At 39.5% G+C, this 15,516-nt stretch overlaps 1 protein-coding gene across 2 annotated transcripts in view; it reads left to right on the top strand.

Moving 5' to 3' along the window:
- The first annotated feature begins 3,964 nt into the window (after positions 1-3,964).
- Positions 3,965-15,516, top strand: part of tln1 (talin 1) — a 165,364-nt gene continuing 153,812 nt past the window's right edge. Inside the window, exons 1-2 of one of the 2 annotated variants that reach the window (XM_088355363.1) lie at positions 3,965-4,134; positions 8,456-8,515. The gene's annotated coding sequence lies outside the window, so the exon portion shown is untranslated. The remainder of the gene's footprint in view (positions 4,135-8,455; positions 8,516-15,516) is intronic. The other variant, XM_088355364.1, reaches the window with a different exon arrangement.

The following is a 15,516-nucleotide window of genomic DNA, read 5'->3' as shown; positions in this document are numbered from 1 at the left end:
GGTTTTTGTCCTAGCCGTGGAACACTGGACCAGCTCTACACACTCTGCAGGGTCCTTGAGGGTGCATTGGAGTTTGCCTGTCCGGTCTACATGTGTTTTGTGGACTTGGAGAAGGCATTCGACCGTGTTCCACGGGAGGCCCTGTGGGGGTGCTTCGGGAGTATGGGGTACCGCACAGGCTGTCCGGTCCCTGTATGCTCGGTGCCAGAGTCTGGTCCGCATAGCCGGCAGTAAGTCTGATTCGTTCCCGGTGAGGGTTGGACTCGGCCAGGGCTGCCCTTTGTCACCAATTGTGTTCATAACTTTTATGGACAGAATTTTTAGGTGCATCCTTGGTGGGGATTGAGTCCGGTTCGTGGGCCTCAGTCAATGCTTTTTGCAGATGACGTGGTGCTGTTCGCTTCCTCAGGCCGCGATCTTCAGCTCTCGCTGGAGCGATCCGCAGCCGAGTGTGAAGTGGCCGGGATGAGGGTCAGCACCTCTAAGTCCGAGACCATGGTATTCAGCCGGAAAAGGGTGGCACGCTCCCTCTCGGTTGGGGACCAGATCTTGCCCCAAGTGGAGGAGTTCAAGTATCTTGGGGTCTTGTTCACGAGTGAGGGTAGGATGGAACAGGAGATCGACAGACGGGTCAATGCAGCGTCTGCCGTCATTGGTACCCTGTACCGGTCCGTCATGGTGAAGAGCGAGCTGAGCCAATCTACCGGTCGATCTACGTTCCTACCCTCGCCTATGGTCATGAACTTTGGGTTATGAACGAAAGAACACTATCCCGGCCGGATTCAAGTGGCCGAAATGAGTTTCCTCCGCAGGGTGTCTGGGTTTACCCTTAGAGATAAGGTGAGAAGTTCAGTTATCCGGGATGGACTCTGTGTAGAGCCACTGCTCTACCGCATTGAGAGGAGCCAGTTGAGGTGGCTCGGGCATTTGATAAGGATGCCTCCCTCGGGAGGTGTTTCGGGCATATCCCACCAGCAGGAGGCCCCGGGGGAGACCCAGGACACGGCATGTCTCTCGGCTGGCTTGGGAACGCCTCGGGATCCCGTCGGATGAGCTGGAGGAGGTGGCTGTGGATAGGGACGTCTGGCCTTCCCTTTAAGGCTGCTTCCCCCGCGACCCGATAAGCGGAAGATGATGGATGGATGGAATTTTTTAATGACTCTTTAAAGAATTCCGGGCTGGATTGTCAGCCCTCACACATTTTCTGCTTACCAAATCTGGCCTACGATCTGAAGGTTTGGACACCCCTGACATAGGACAATAGTATGTTTGGGAATAAAAGCGTACTTAGTTAAAGAATGATTTAAAAAAAAAAAACACACACAAAAAAACACCAAAACAAACAAAAAAACAACCATGGCAATTAAGTAAAATTTATTTTTTCTATTGTAAAAGGCAGTTTTATTAATTAAATTATGGCACTCTTCCATACAGCGATACCAATCAACAAATAAACCACCACCATAAACAACCACCACCAAAACAACCATACAACCAAGATAACATTCGAGCAAAATGAAGGCAGACTTGCTGGTGGTGTTTCTCTTCCCTCTACCAGGGTTAGCACGTTACTTTGAGGAGTTGAGGCCTCTCCAAAATGTACGTCAACGTGCACTCTTCCGTTTCAATTTTGGTAGCGCGCCTAATTTGGATCAAGCACTCCTGATTTTGATCAAATGATGGCCCAAACTGCACACCCGCGAACCAACCAGTAATTGATTACTTCTTCTTTTCCCCGCTCCAAGAATAAACGTACAGAACTACTTAAAAATACTACAAAATTACTACAATATTTAGTATCAAATTCATTGATTAAAAACTATTATTTCGCTTTTTTCTGAAAAGAAAAACATACTTTCTAAATACCGCAAAAATGCTATTACAGCAATACTATAATACAAAATTACTACGACAGGGATATTATAATACAAAACTACTACTACAAAAATACTACGACAAAATTATTATAATTGAAATGTTACAAGTATTGAACAACAGAAATACGAAAAAAAATACTACAGATGTACTACATAAATATAATTACTACTGTAAATATACTACAAAATAATACTACAGTAATACTATAAAAATACTTCTGAAATACTACAAAAATCTGACTGCAGACATAGTACAAAAATACCACAAATCTACCACTCAAGTAATACAAAAATACTACAGATATACTACAAAGATTACTATGGAAATACTACAAAAATACATCTGCAGATATACTACAAAATAAAACTACGGTAATACCACAGCGATACTACAACATTATGACTACAGAAATACTCCAAAAATTAAGCTACAGTAATACTACAAAAATACTACACATATAGTACAAAAATTCTACTATTGAAATTCTACAAAAAATACTCTTGCATAATTACTGCAAAAATACTATAGAAATATAACTAAAGTAATACAACAAAAGTACAGTGTGAGGGAAATTATGGTCTAAATGTGCCTTTTATACTATATTCTTTCCAATATATACTTTTACGTTTATATTTCTATCGTGCTCAATAAGTGTGTGGTTTTACGATTTCGCAAACGCCTTCAGGGTCAGGAGAGTAGGTTTCCCAAGCCAAAGGAACTTTGCCTCTACAATTTGGAGGCGACTGGTGGGCTTCCTGTCTGTTATCAAACAGGTGCACAGGACTCCTTTAGGCCAACCCAAGGACAAGAGCTTCCCAAGCCAAAGGAATGTTGTCTCGACAATTTGGAGGCAACTGGTAATTTTTCCAAGACTCCTATCTATGTACAAACAATAAATTACTTTTATGTATCATTTATTATACTCTTAGCAACCAACATTATCCACTTCATTTAAATATGTGATTCCTGCCTAAACCAATCAGAATGCGCTTACGTGCACGTGTTTTACTCTATCCTCCAATCAGAAATGTATGAAACAGTATAAGAAAGAGGCTCACGCTTCAGTCTGTGGGATTATTTCATAGCAATGCAAGAACGCAATTTTTCCTTGTTTCAATAGGCCTGCTTTTCTTTAATGAGTTTGATTGTGACTCAAAAGTCTCCTATTTCATCTGGACATCATTTTGAACCTTTCATACAGAAATACCACAAAAATGTGACTCTTGAAATTCTACAAAAATACAAAAAAAAAAAGCAAAAAACAAAAACAGAACTGCAGTAATACTACAAAACTAAATATTGAAAGCTGTGCTGGGAATCAAATGGAATGAACCACTTTAGGACAGTGGAGTATTTTGGATGCTAAATTGTTCATATTTGTGTTTTACTTTACTTAAAAAAACGTAAAAGTTTTTTTAAAACAAATATTTAAACCATCCTGTCCTTTATTACGTAAAAGAGAGTTTTAAATATGCTATAATTTGTTAGAGTGCTTGGGTTGAATTTGGGGGTGCAAAAATGGGCTCGTTACTCCCATGGACTGAACTTTTTCGTTTTATTTTTTTAAATATGGCGTTTATATCATATTTTAGCCTGTCTTGCCCTTTATTGAGGATTGGATCATTTTAAAAATGCTACCATTTTGGGGGGTGCTTGGGTTAAATTTGAGAGCAAAAATGGGATAGTTAGACCCATGGACTGCACCATTTTGTCTTTTTTGTTTTTCACCATATTTTAGTCTATCTTGTCCTTTATTAAGGAACAGAGAGTTTTAAAATGCTATAATTTATGTGGGTGCTTCTGTTTAATTTGGGGATTCTTGAACATCCCCCAAAACATCCTGGTTGCACCCATGGACTGAACCATTTCGTTTTGTTTTACTCTTTTTTTAATCTAGCCTTTTTCATCACATTTTAGCCTATCTTGTCCTTTATTAGGGAACGGAGAGTTTAAAATTCTATAATTTCTAGGGATGCTTGGGTGGAATTTGGGGGTGCTTGAGCACCCCCGGAAAACGGCTGGTTACGCCCATGTTCCTCCGTGAAGCGAGACACCGCCCTCACCACGACGCCAGGGAGGAGTTTGCAGCTAGCCCAAAGTCGACAGGGAGGGGAAGTTAGGGAAAAAATTGCTAATCTGCCCTTTTCCCCCGGCTCAAATTTGACCTGTTTCTTGGATTATTTCAACCCAGGATAAGGGAAATTCCCTCGCAAATCCAAGGGCAACTCTCATTGTCTTTTTGAATTGCGTACACAGGTAAGAACTTTCCGTTTTGTACTTAAAAAAAAACTTTCCCTGACGTCACTTTGGACTTGATGTGGACACGGAATGAAAAAGTTGTGTTTGTTCATTTGTTCGGCAGAAGTTTTTGTTGGATTAAAAAAGTAATTTTAGTCGAGAGTGTATGTGAATTCTTTTAAAATAGTTAGCCCGCAGCAACTTTCAGACCGTTGTTCTCATGTATAGCTAACGGGGATTAGCTACGCCTTTTTCTCTCCACAAGAGTAGTTTGAAAAAGGCAGTTCTGACGTGTGAAGTCATAAATGTATATTAAAGACAATTTTTTAGTATTCAACAAAATTTCTTGTAGAGTGTGGGGATCAATTGGGTTTTGGGGGGTAGCGGGGGTCGTGGGGGGTGTTACTGGGTGTAGGGGCTCATGAGGTTAAAAAATGGAGCCATGGGGCCCACCCTGCTGTTTTATTTATGAATGAATATGCATGCAAGGCTACATGTAGCATTACTTTTGAAATAGATTCGTCTCATCAAACTGGTTTTGAAAAGATAACAAATCAGACAAACTCCTATGGAAATTCCTCAGAAAGTCGACCGAAATACTACTTAAATAGTCCTTTGGAAATGCTTCAAAACTACTTCTACAGAATTGCTACAAAACTACTGCAACAGTAATACTATGATATAAAACACTATTAGAGGAACATTACTACAGAAATACTATAACAATACTACAACAGAAGTATTATGACAGAGGTATTGCAACAATACAACTACAGTCATTATTACAAAAATTCCACTATGGAAATACTATTAAAACTAAACTACAGTAATACTACAAAATACTAAAATACTACAACAAAAATCCAACTGTCGAAATACCACAAAAATACAAAAAAATCACTACAAAACTAAATTTCAAATGTAGTGCTCAAAAACGGCGACCTCATATATTATTTTGCTTTCATCCTTAAAAGAAAAAAACTATAGAAATGCCACCAAAATACTTCTATAATAATAATATCATAGAAAAATAAAAACTGCAGAAATACAACAAAATACAACTACAATGTTATTATTAAATTAAGAAATACTACAAAAATCGACAGAAATACTACTTATACTCCCTTGGACATACAGAAGTACCGTATTTTCCGCACTATAAGGCGCACCTAAAAGCCTTTATTTTTTTCAAAAGCTGACCATGCGCCTTATTTATGGATCAATTTTAAAATTGGAAAGTTTTCCAACTAACTTGCAGCCGCCGACTAGATTTTCCCCCGAACGCCAAGTAGTACGCGGTGTATGCTGGGATTTATTTACCGGCGTTTCATTGGCTAACCAATGTGTCAATCATCATTTGAATCGATCACTATTGGCTAAAGTTATTCGGAGGTCAAGGGGCGGATCCTTTTTATCATTTACAGGCTGGCATTGGCTTGAACGGCAACACAAAGCCTGCAATTGGCCGAAAAAAGATGTGTCAATCATCAGTTGAATAGATCACTATTGGCTAAAGTTATCCGGAGGTCAAGGGGCGGATCCTTTTTATCATTTACAGGCTGGCATTGGCTTAAACGGCAACACAAAGCTTGCAATTGGCCAAAAAAGATGAATGTTTATGGCACGTGGCTGACGGCATAGAGAAAGCATTTTTTCTATTCTGTATTTGAAATTATTTTATTCTCCTGGATTTACTACCCTCACGGATATAAGAGGACATTGGCTGCACATTATTATGAACACAACGACTTCGGTGAGCTACTTCGGGTTTTATATTGTCCCTGTATCTTGTTTCAGACTGAACTCGATGTTTCTGTGATAAGCAGTGCAGATAATGGATGGAATGGAGTGTCTTTTTTTAAATTAAACTCAATTCCAAGTGTTTATTGTCATAAGCACAGTAAAGTTGCGAGCGAAAAAGAAAATAGTTACTAAGGAATGGTTAGCATTTCTTGAATCCCAAGACTTTAACCTTCCGAATGATGGAACGATGCATTTGAGTGACATCTTACGGACACCGCATTCGCACGTGTTCTCGACACGTATTTGCGTCTTTGCAAGCTTTCGGAATGTTAAGGGGGTAATAAGTTGGACTGAACTATCTGACTGTTTTGTCCACGTTCCCATTGTAGCGCCTTATAATCCGGTGCGTCTTATCTATGTCAAAAATAGGACCAAAAACTATTTTTTCGGGGTGCGCCCTATAACCCGGTGCGCCTTATAGTGCGGAAAATACGGTACTGTAAAATACCGCGGCCGTGACACTACAATACAAAAACTACTGGGGAAGCATTACCACAGAAATTCTACTACAGAAGTATTATGACAGAAGTGCTGCAACAATACTTTGGAAATATTAAAAAATAAAACTGCAGTAATATTACAAAAAGACTACAGTGCAACAGCAAAAATTCAACTGCATAAATACCACAAAAATACTTGACATGAGTACAAAACTAAATTTTAAATTTAGTCCTTAAAATCAGTGACCTAAAATAATAATTTGCTTTCTTTCTGAAAAGAAAAAAATACTAGAGCAAATACTACAAATATACTACTGTAGTAATAATATAATAGGAAAAAAAACTACTACAGAAATACAACAAAAACACAACTCTGGTAATATTCCAAATATACAGTCAAAGCCCCAACGTGTAAATTAATAATCAATTGAAGTACAAGTAGTTGGTATTTTCTGCTGCTGTAATATAGTCACTACAGTGCCATCTAGTGGTCGAATATTACACACTTGGGCTTCAAGCACTTCAATCAATATTTAGTGTTGAAGTCTTACTGTAGTCTTTTTTTTTAGGATTTTTGTAGTACAGACTTTGCTCTACTTACGTACGAGATAGGTTCCGGTGATCGTAAGTTGAATTTGTTCGTAAGTTGCTTCAGTGTTATATTTTGTATGTTTAAGGTTTATATAAGTATGTTTAAGGTCGTCGAGTGAAAGAGAAGTATGCCTCCATAAAAACAGTTGGTATTAGGCTCAAATCAACAAAGAATTGGTAATTTCTTCAGTGTCGGTAATAAGTCGAAATATAACACAGAAAGTGGTAACAACGGCAATAATTCCGGCATGAAAAAACGGCGGAGAAATTCTTCAGAAGACCGCGAAGGCAAGGAAAACACGTGTTCTGAAGCGAACGATTCGACGAAAGAAAATAAACAAAAGGATACTCCGAGCAAGAAACGGACTTTTCTGCCAAAATGGACTAAATTATATTCCTATATTCCTGGTTACGCTATGAGGAGGATGATAATGGATTGGACCTTGAGAAGGCATTACAACTATGGCGGGACAGCAAACCACAAAGAATAGATGAACTGAAAAATTTGAAGTGATAATTGCTTTGTATTACCAATTAACTGTGATGATTAAAACTGCAAGAATATATAAATATTTCAGCAATATTATTTTGTATAGTGTACAATATTGTGAACTGAAAAATCTAAAGTGATAACTGCTTTGTATTACCAATTAACTGTGATGATTAAAACGGAATAAAAATATAGGTTAATGTGATTATTTCAGCAATAATATTTTGTATAATGTACAATATTGTTGTGCACATAAAAATCTTTAAGTGATAACTGATTTGTATTACCAATAAACTGATGATTAAAACGGAATGAATATATAGATTTATATTATATATTTGTCGCCGATTTACAATTTCAACTGCGCAAACACTAAATTTTGGGGACCCATAGATCTCTGTTGGGACCCATAGATTTTTGAGCATGCGAGTCCCTGGGACCCATCACTTTTCAGAGGTAAAATGAACACTGTACTTTAGTATTTTTGTTGTATTTCCATGCCAGAATTTTTATACTAACTACTGTAGTTGTATTTTTGCAGTACTTCCGTAGTAATGTTTCTCTAGTAGTGTTTTTGTATTATAGGATTACTGTCCTGGTAGTTTTATAGTATTTTTGTAGAAGTATTTCCAAAGGAGTACCTAAGTAGGATTACTGTTGAATTTTTGTAGTTTTTCCATATTAGTTTGTTTGTCATATTTTTAAGTAGTTTTGTAATATTACCGAAGTTGTACTTTTGTTGTTTTTCTGTTGTAGTATTCCTCTTTTTTTACTACAGTAATATTTTTGTGGTATTTCCAGTGTTTTTCTTTTCAGAATGAAAGCAAAATATTAAATGAGCATAGGCTCCTAGTGTCAACTGCCACACTGCTATGTCGACAGGGTGTAACAAGTGTGTAGAAATTGCCGTTTTTAAATTTGCAAATCTTAACTCTGATTAGTAAACCATTTTTATTTTGCTAAAAGACAGGTTTTTTTTTTAACCACATGGGTCTGTATCTATTTCTATGTGTAGTTGGTACAGGACTTTTGTCTTCCTCATTGATCGCCAACATTTTGCATCCACCACTTCAAGGTTAGCATCTTTGGACACCTTGATGCCATAAATATAACTGTATATTAAAGAGACCCCTTTCTTCTGACTTTTCAGGTACATTTGTGTAATACGGAAGAAATGATTCGACTATGCTATCAGGAATAGTGACTTAAGACCAGAACAGAGCAGGAGACCCCGGAGCGTTCGTACAATTCTTTATTTGGGGAAGCGTAAAGGGTTAGCGGGAGACGCGATGACCATCGGACGTCAGCAGCAAAGCCGTGAAGACTACTTCGGAACACGTAGCCAATCGTAGCGTGGGACGGAAGCAGGTCGAGTTTACCGGGACTGGAGAGAAGATCGTAGCGTGGGATGGAAGCAGGTTGGATCGGAGGCAGGCAGAATCAGGTAACAGGTCAAGAAGGCACAGGTAATCAGGAGAGTCAAACGGGGTACCAAAGTAATCCTCAGACGAAGAGGTCTCGGCGTAGCGTGCTTAAAAAGGGAACATAGAATAGAATAGAATAGAATAGAATAGAATATGCCTTTATTGTCATTGTTACAACATGGGATATGCTGTGACAACGAAATTGGACGACTCCAGTCCCACATTTACAGTGAGGATAAGGAAACATAAACATAAACCAAACATGATTGTTTAACAAACCTTCGCTGGCGTTCCTCGGGGGAAAGAGAGACCCGGTCCACCTCCATCCTTTCTTCGATGGGTATGACCGGGACCTGGTCCACGTCCATCCTTTCTACGATGGGGATGACCGCAACGGTTCGGTACATTATTAGCTTCTTGAACTTGCCTGGTGACGAATTGGCTGGAACCTTCCCTCTCTCGGCGTCTCGCCTGAACCCTACGGTCGATCCGGGCGGTCAAGTCGATAGCTTCGTCAAGTGTTGCCGGAGGAGCGTGGGACTCTAATTCATCCTTGAGATAACTGGACAAACTGTGGAGGTAGGCGTCGACCAGCGCCTCTTCATTCCAGTGAGTTTGGGCTGCTAGTGTACAAAAGTCGACAGCATAGTCGGCAATGGAACGTCTCCCCTGGTGGATGTTCATGATCGAACGGGCGGCGTCGACCGATGAGGAACCAGAGTCAAATACCTTAGTCAGCTCTTGAGCCAAGAGGTTGAATGACTTGCACGCCGTAGCACCTCTCTCGTAGGCGGCTGTTCCCCAAAGACACGCTCTTCCCATGAGGTGATTAATGGCAAACGCTACCCTAGCTGCTTCAGTAGCACAATTGCGGGGCTGGAGGTCAAATATTAATCTACAATTTACTATGAACGGGCGGATCTGAGCGGGGTCTCCCCCAAACTTCTCTGGCGCGCCCACTCGCGGCTCAGCGAATCCTGCGCTGAATGAACTGGGAAAGGCCGAAGGTGCCCTGTCAGTGTTGGGCACCGATGAAGTGGCTTGATGGGCCATTACTTTGGAGAGATAGGACCAGTCCCGACCCAACAGATCCCACTCGAGCCGTAACTGACTCACTTGCTTAGCCAATTTCGCCACGTCGGAAATGACCTGCCGAACTGCACATTCTAAAGGGGGAATGGGCTGCTGGTTCTGGTTTTCATAGTCGTCAGGGGGCAGATGTACGAACGCGGGGTCCATTCTGGTCTGAGGATTCTGTCAGGGGGACCAGAACAGAGCAGGAGACCCCAGAGCGTTCGTACAATTCTTTATTTGGGGAAGCGTAAAGGGTTAGCGCGAGACGCGATGACCGTCGGACGTCAGCAGCAAAGCCGTAAAGACTACTTCGGAACACGTAGCCAATCGTAGCGTGGGACGGAAGCAGGTCGAGTTTACCGGGACTGGAGAGAAGATCGTAGCGTGGGACGGAAGCAGGTCGGATCGGAGGCAGGCAGAATCAGGTAACAGGTCAAGAAGGCACAGGTAATCAGAAGAGTCAAACGGGGTACAAAAATAATCCTCAGACGAAGAGGTCTCGGCGTAGCGTGCTTAAAAAGGGAACATAAACCAATCAGGAAGCGCACTCAAGCGCGCCAGATGATTACCCCAGGTGGCTCCACTTAGGTAATCACGACATTAAGAGTCGCTCGCTGTTGTTGTTTTGGCGGCCATATTTGCTTTGCTCATGATACATGGATACTGTGACTACAGTGCCTAGCGCTCGCTGTTGGATGTATCATTTGCAATCATTACAAAGGAGTGCAATTGGCGGAGGTTAACAGGTATGGCCCAGCCTACTATTGAAATTAAATAATGTAATAGTTTCTGGAATTGATGCAGAATCTGAACATAGTACCGTCTTCATACGAATCTCAATCACAATAGTAGCAAACAATGTAAATGTACAGGTAGCTACCCATCCAACGTGGCTGCCTCTACTGGATCGGCCAGATGTAGATCATGTGCTTAGGACCTGCCTATAGAATAAAATGTGTGAAAATAGTTAAGCATTCATTTTTCTTGACTTGTGCAATCGCGAGAGTTTGTAAATTAACACTTAGCCGAGACACTCATATCCATTGGAGGTGGACGATACAGGATTTTTTGTACCAATCCGTTCCAAGTAAATACATGGTAGTATCGATAGATAATGATCCAATACAAATACTCTTTGCTTGGGAATGTCATGATCATTGAAATGTACAGATTTTGTTTAAGAACAGCAACATGCTTACATTTTTGGTTCCACTTCGTTGGTCTCTGCAGGGGGAATTTTTCTTTCATGTGTTAATGTAAATTTGTGGTGTTGCCACAATAGCCCACTTTACCACACAAATTATACTTGGCATTGTCTTTTTTCTGGAGTTTAATAAAAAGTCCACACCGCGCTTTGCTCTCTGCTTGACACTGTCATTTTAGCTTTTAGCAGGAGTGGGCACATATATTTGGCCTCTCATCTGCCTGGCAGGGTGATGCAGTAGGTCATGTATTTTGTCACATATTTTATCACTTATTTTGTGGTGTTCTTGTCGTGCAGTTTGTCCTGTATTTAGTTGTCACAACAAATGTTATTCAAATGAGAAGGTGGCCATACTGGCTGATCTTTTCACTTCTTGGTTGATTGGTGTAATAGCTGATTCTCTCATCACTACACAGTGTTCTCGTTTGCCCGTGTCCCTGCGTCCTAGACGCATTATTTTTGCTGGGGACGCATCGTGTCAAATCAACTTTTTTGACACGAAATTGTCATTATCATTTTTTAACAAAGATTTGCCGCACTCCAAACTTTTCGTGAGGCAGTTCCGCCATTGTTGTTTTGTTCGAGTTGTGTAGTGAAAGTCTGCTTCTTTTTATTGAACCGGCTTTTTCGGCTCAACTAATTAAAGAGAGCCGGCTCTCAAACGGCTCACTTGCTTTGATGCATTATATTACGAATGATTATGTTGTATGAAGAAGTTAAGAAAAAAAAGAAGTATAAAAGGAGAAAATAAAAAAAGACAGGTTTTGGTGATCCTTTTAATCAGTATATTACCAACAATAATTTAATGCAGAAAATGAATTAATAATTTGAATAAGAAAATGTATTATTCTACTTAATTATATTTGCATGCATATTTTCCTTCTACAGTGAACGTCCAAGCGACTTCATTTTTGAACTTTTTTTAATAATAAACCTCATTCATGTCGAGGAACTCAGTGTCTCACAACAAAATGTTCATTAACAGTATATATGATATAAGGAAACACATGTAGAATAAAACATGTTAAACTACATAAATAAACATGTTTCAAAAAAATAAATAAATTGTATTTTGTAAGGGAAAATACGACAGTTATGTAAGGGCATGGAGCACACTAAATTTATTCAAGGAAACTGTGCGGGTCAGATGTATCGACATTTCATTCTGTATACACGTGTACTAGAATGACAATAAAGTAGATCTGAATCTGAATCTGAATTTTGGGGACCCATAGATCTCTGTTGGGACCCATAGATTTTTGAGCATGCGAGTCCCCGGGACCCATCACTTTTCAGAGGTAAAATGAACAATAATGTCTCTTTTAAATAAGACAGTTCAGGACTTTCTCAGAAAATTAGAATATTGTGATTAAGTTATATATTTTCTGCAATGCAATTCATGGGACAGTGTGTCCTTATTAGTGCCTCTTAGTCTTAAATTTAACTACATTCATCCCAAAAACAAAATCGATCTCGATAGATAGATAGATAGATACTTTATTCATCCCCGTAGGGAAATTCACTGAATAATTAGCAAAAATATATAAACTAACATACAAAAGTTTCTTTTTAAAATACTCATGGATTAAGACATTTGTATTCATTTAAGAGAGCTGATATAATTGTCTGCTATATTGCTGCTGCAGGTACCCAAAAAAAGACAAAAAACAAAGATAATTAGAATGATGTGTTCTGGTCACATTGAGTCTCCCTAGTTTTTAATTCTTCCTTGTGCTTTGTAGCATTTGTTTTGGTCTACCTACACTATTCAGTATAATAACAATAATAGACAGTGTCCCTTTGAAAAAAAAAACATGTCATACATTTTTATTCATTACAAAATAACTGAACTGTTGCAAGCCTTTCACTATTTTAATGGATGGGAAATTTGAGTTTTCGCCTTAATCAGCAACATTAAAACAATAAAAGACTTGCAATTGTTCAATGTAAGTGTAATAAACCCAAAATGTATGACATATTTGTTTTATTAAATTGCATTACAGAAGACTAACAACTTTATGACAATATTCACATTTTTTGAGACAGTATGTCGAATCCACTGTTTTGGCAATCCGTGTCTCCCTGAACTATGCTAGGTGGCCAATTATGCTGCTTTCTTGTGCTTATGGGGAGGAGGTTCACCAAGGTTCAGGGGCTTGTCATTACTTGCTTCCTGCAAGTATGAAAGAGGAGTGTGAGTAAGAATCTGTTCTCAGTTTACAATGTATAAGAGCGCCCTTATGCATCCGCGTTGGCTCTTTGTTTGTCACGATTAGAAACATCTGGAGACATTCACACAAATAATCATGTTTGACGAATAAATGGTAATTTTTTTCCCCCTCGGAATTACTAATTTGTGCAAAGGCCACCCTGTTTTATGTACAAAAAAATAGTTCAAGACCAAGTCCTCCGAATGAAGTTAAACATGGGCGGACTTTTTATTAACAATAAAATTTTATCAAGTGAATTTAAAAAACAAAAAAAAACAAACCCTGTTTGATAAGGATTTCTAAAATAACACATCATGTTACTGCTATGTAGTCACTATGTCATGACCAGGTTAACTATTAAGGTAGTGTTAAATAGAGTCGGTCAATACTAAACATTTTTTATTTTACTTATTGTGCTTGCGGGCACCATGTTGGAGACCCCTGATGAACATCCATCCATCCATTATCTGCACCGCTTGTCCTCAGTAGGGTCGTGGGGGTGCTGGATCCCATCCCATCTATCTTCGGGCAGTTGGCAGGGGACACTCGTAATTGGTTGCCAGCCAGTCGCTTGACAGACAACTTACTCGCTCATTCACACCTAGGGACAATTCGGACTGGCTAATTAACCTGACATGCATGTTTTTGGAATGTGGGAGGAAACCCATGCAAGCACCAGGAGAACATGCAAACTCCACACAGGAGGGTTCGAACCTATGACCTCAGAACTGTGAGGCCAACGCGCTAACCACTCAGAGTTCCTTGTCCTCGCTTTCGGGAGGAGACTTGTTTGTCTCCTTACACAGTCTCTCTTCGCCTGTCTGCATCCATGTCAAACACTTTTTTGACGGGGTCACTTGATGGTCTGCTACACTTCGTGACTACACTTCATACTCGATGCTTATACTCTGTGCTTAATGCACTGTGTGGAGCTTAACTGTGAACAAAACACTCTTCTAATAAGAACGTCACTGCGCTCTGGTGTTGTGGAAACTCAATCGCACTTTATTCCGGGAAAGAAAAAGTTCCCCAAAATCGACGGACCCACGCCTCCCCATGACAGAGCCTCACATCCCCCCATAGGGGCCCGCCCTACTAATTGAGAACCACTGGATTGGACAAATATGTCCAGTCCAGTGTCTCTTTAGCCAATCAGGATGCAGAACACAATTCACGATGAAAATCGGCAAAGTAGCAAAATCGCGAAACTAAACCAGATACAGTAATCCCTCGGTTATCGCGGTTAATGGGGACCAAAACCACCCGCGAAAAGTGAAAATCCGCAAAGTAGCGACGCGCCTTTAAAAATGCTTTAAAAAAAAAAAATAAAAAATATATATATATATATATATATATATATATTACTATTATTATTATTTGTTGAACCCGCGAACGTGGAACCGCGAAGTAGCGAGGTCCTACTGTATACAAATGGATTACTGTACTTAAGGTCTACCTTTTCCTGTAAATCTTATCGAAAGAGGTCAGAAGTATTTATTTTTCATATATTTTTATAGTTTCCCCACATTGTCTGTGGTCCAGTGTTGGGTTATTATTATTTTTTTTTCCAATGATTGTTCAGCTTTTATGTGATTGTCACAAAAAACTTGACAGTTAACTGACTCCCCTCACACTATCAAAGAGCAATTAAGCTATATGTAGGCTATACATATATTGTATGTAGATTTCCGGATCTTGTTTTCTGGCTGGAGCTTTTCTAGCTGTGTGCGCTTTAACAAAAAGGAAAAACCATTCAGATTAAACCCTAAATTACTATACTGAAACTAGGGAATAAGTAATAATCCTTTTGTTTCCTCTTTGTTCACTTGGTTGTAGAAATGATGGAATGATTTTGAAAGTGTGATGTATGTGGTGCATTTGTTTATTGTATACGGAGAGTTTTGGACGCGTTACTGAATAACAGTAATTAGTTACAGTTACTTTTTAAATGAAGTAACTAATAATTCAGTTACCCCTTTTACTCTGCTTCAGACAGTGCTGCCAAAACTGTATTCAGTAATACTTTTTAAGTAAATATAAATATGCCCACCTTTCATAAAATATTTCTTGGGTATTGAGGGTTGTAAGCACTGTTCCCTCTAAGCTGCGCGCGTTCCAGCTCGATGGCGTAGATGGTAGGGCGCCCGCTCCATGACTGGGAGGT

Source organism: Urocampus carinirostris, chromosome 16 (assembly GCF_059441175.1).
Source record: "Urocampus carinirostris isolate Australia breed hairy pipefish chromosome 16, RoL_Ucar_1.0, whole genome shotgun sequence".
Lineage (NCBI taxonomy): Eukaryota > Metazoa > Chordata > Actinopteri > Syngnathiformes > Syngnathidae > Urocampus > Urocampus carinirostris.
Note: the sequence above shows the minus strand (reverse complement) of the source record. Positions and strands in the feature narration are given on the sequence as shown.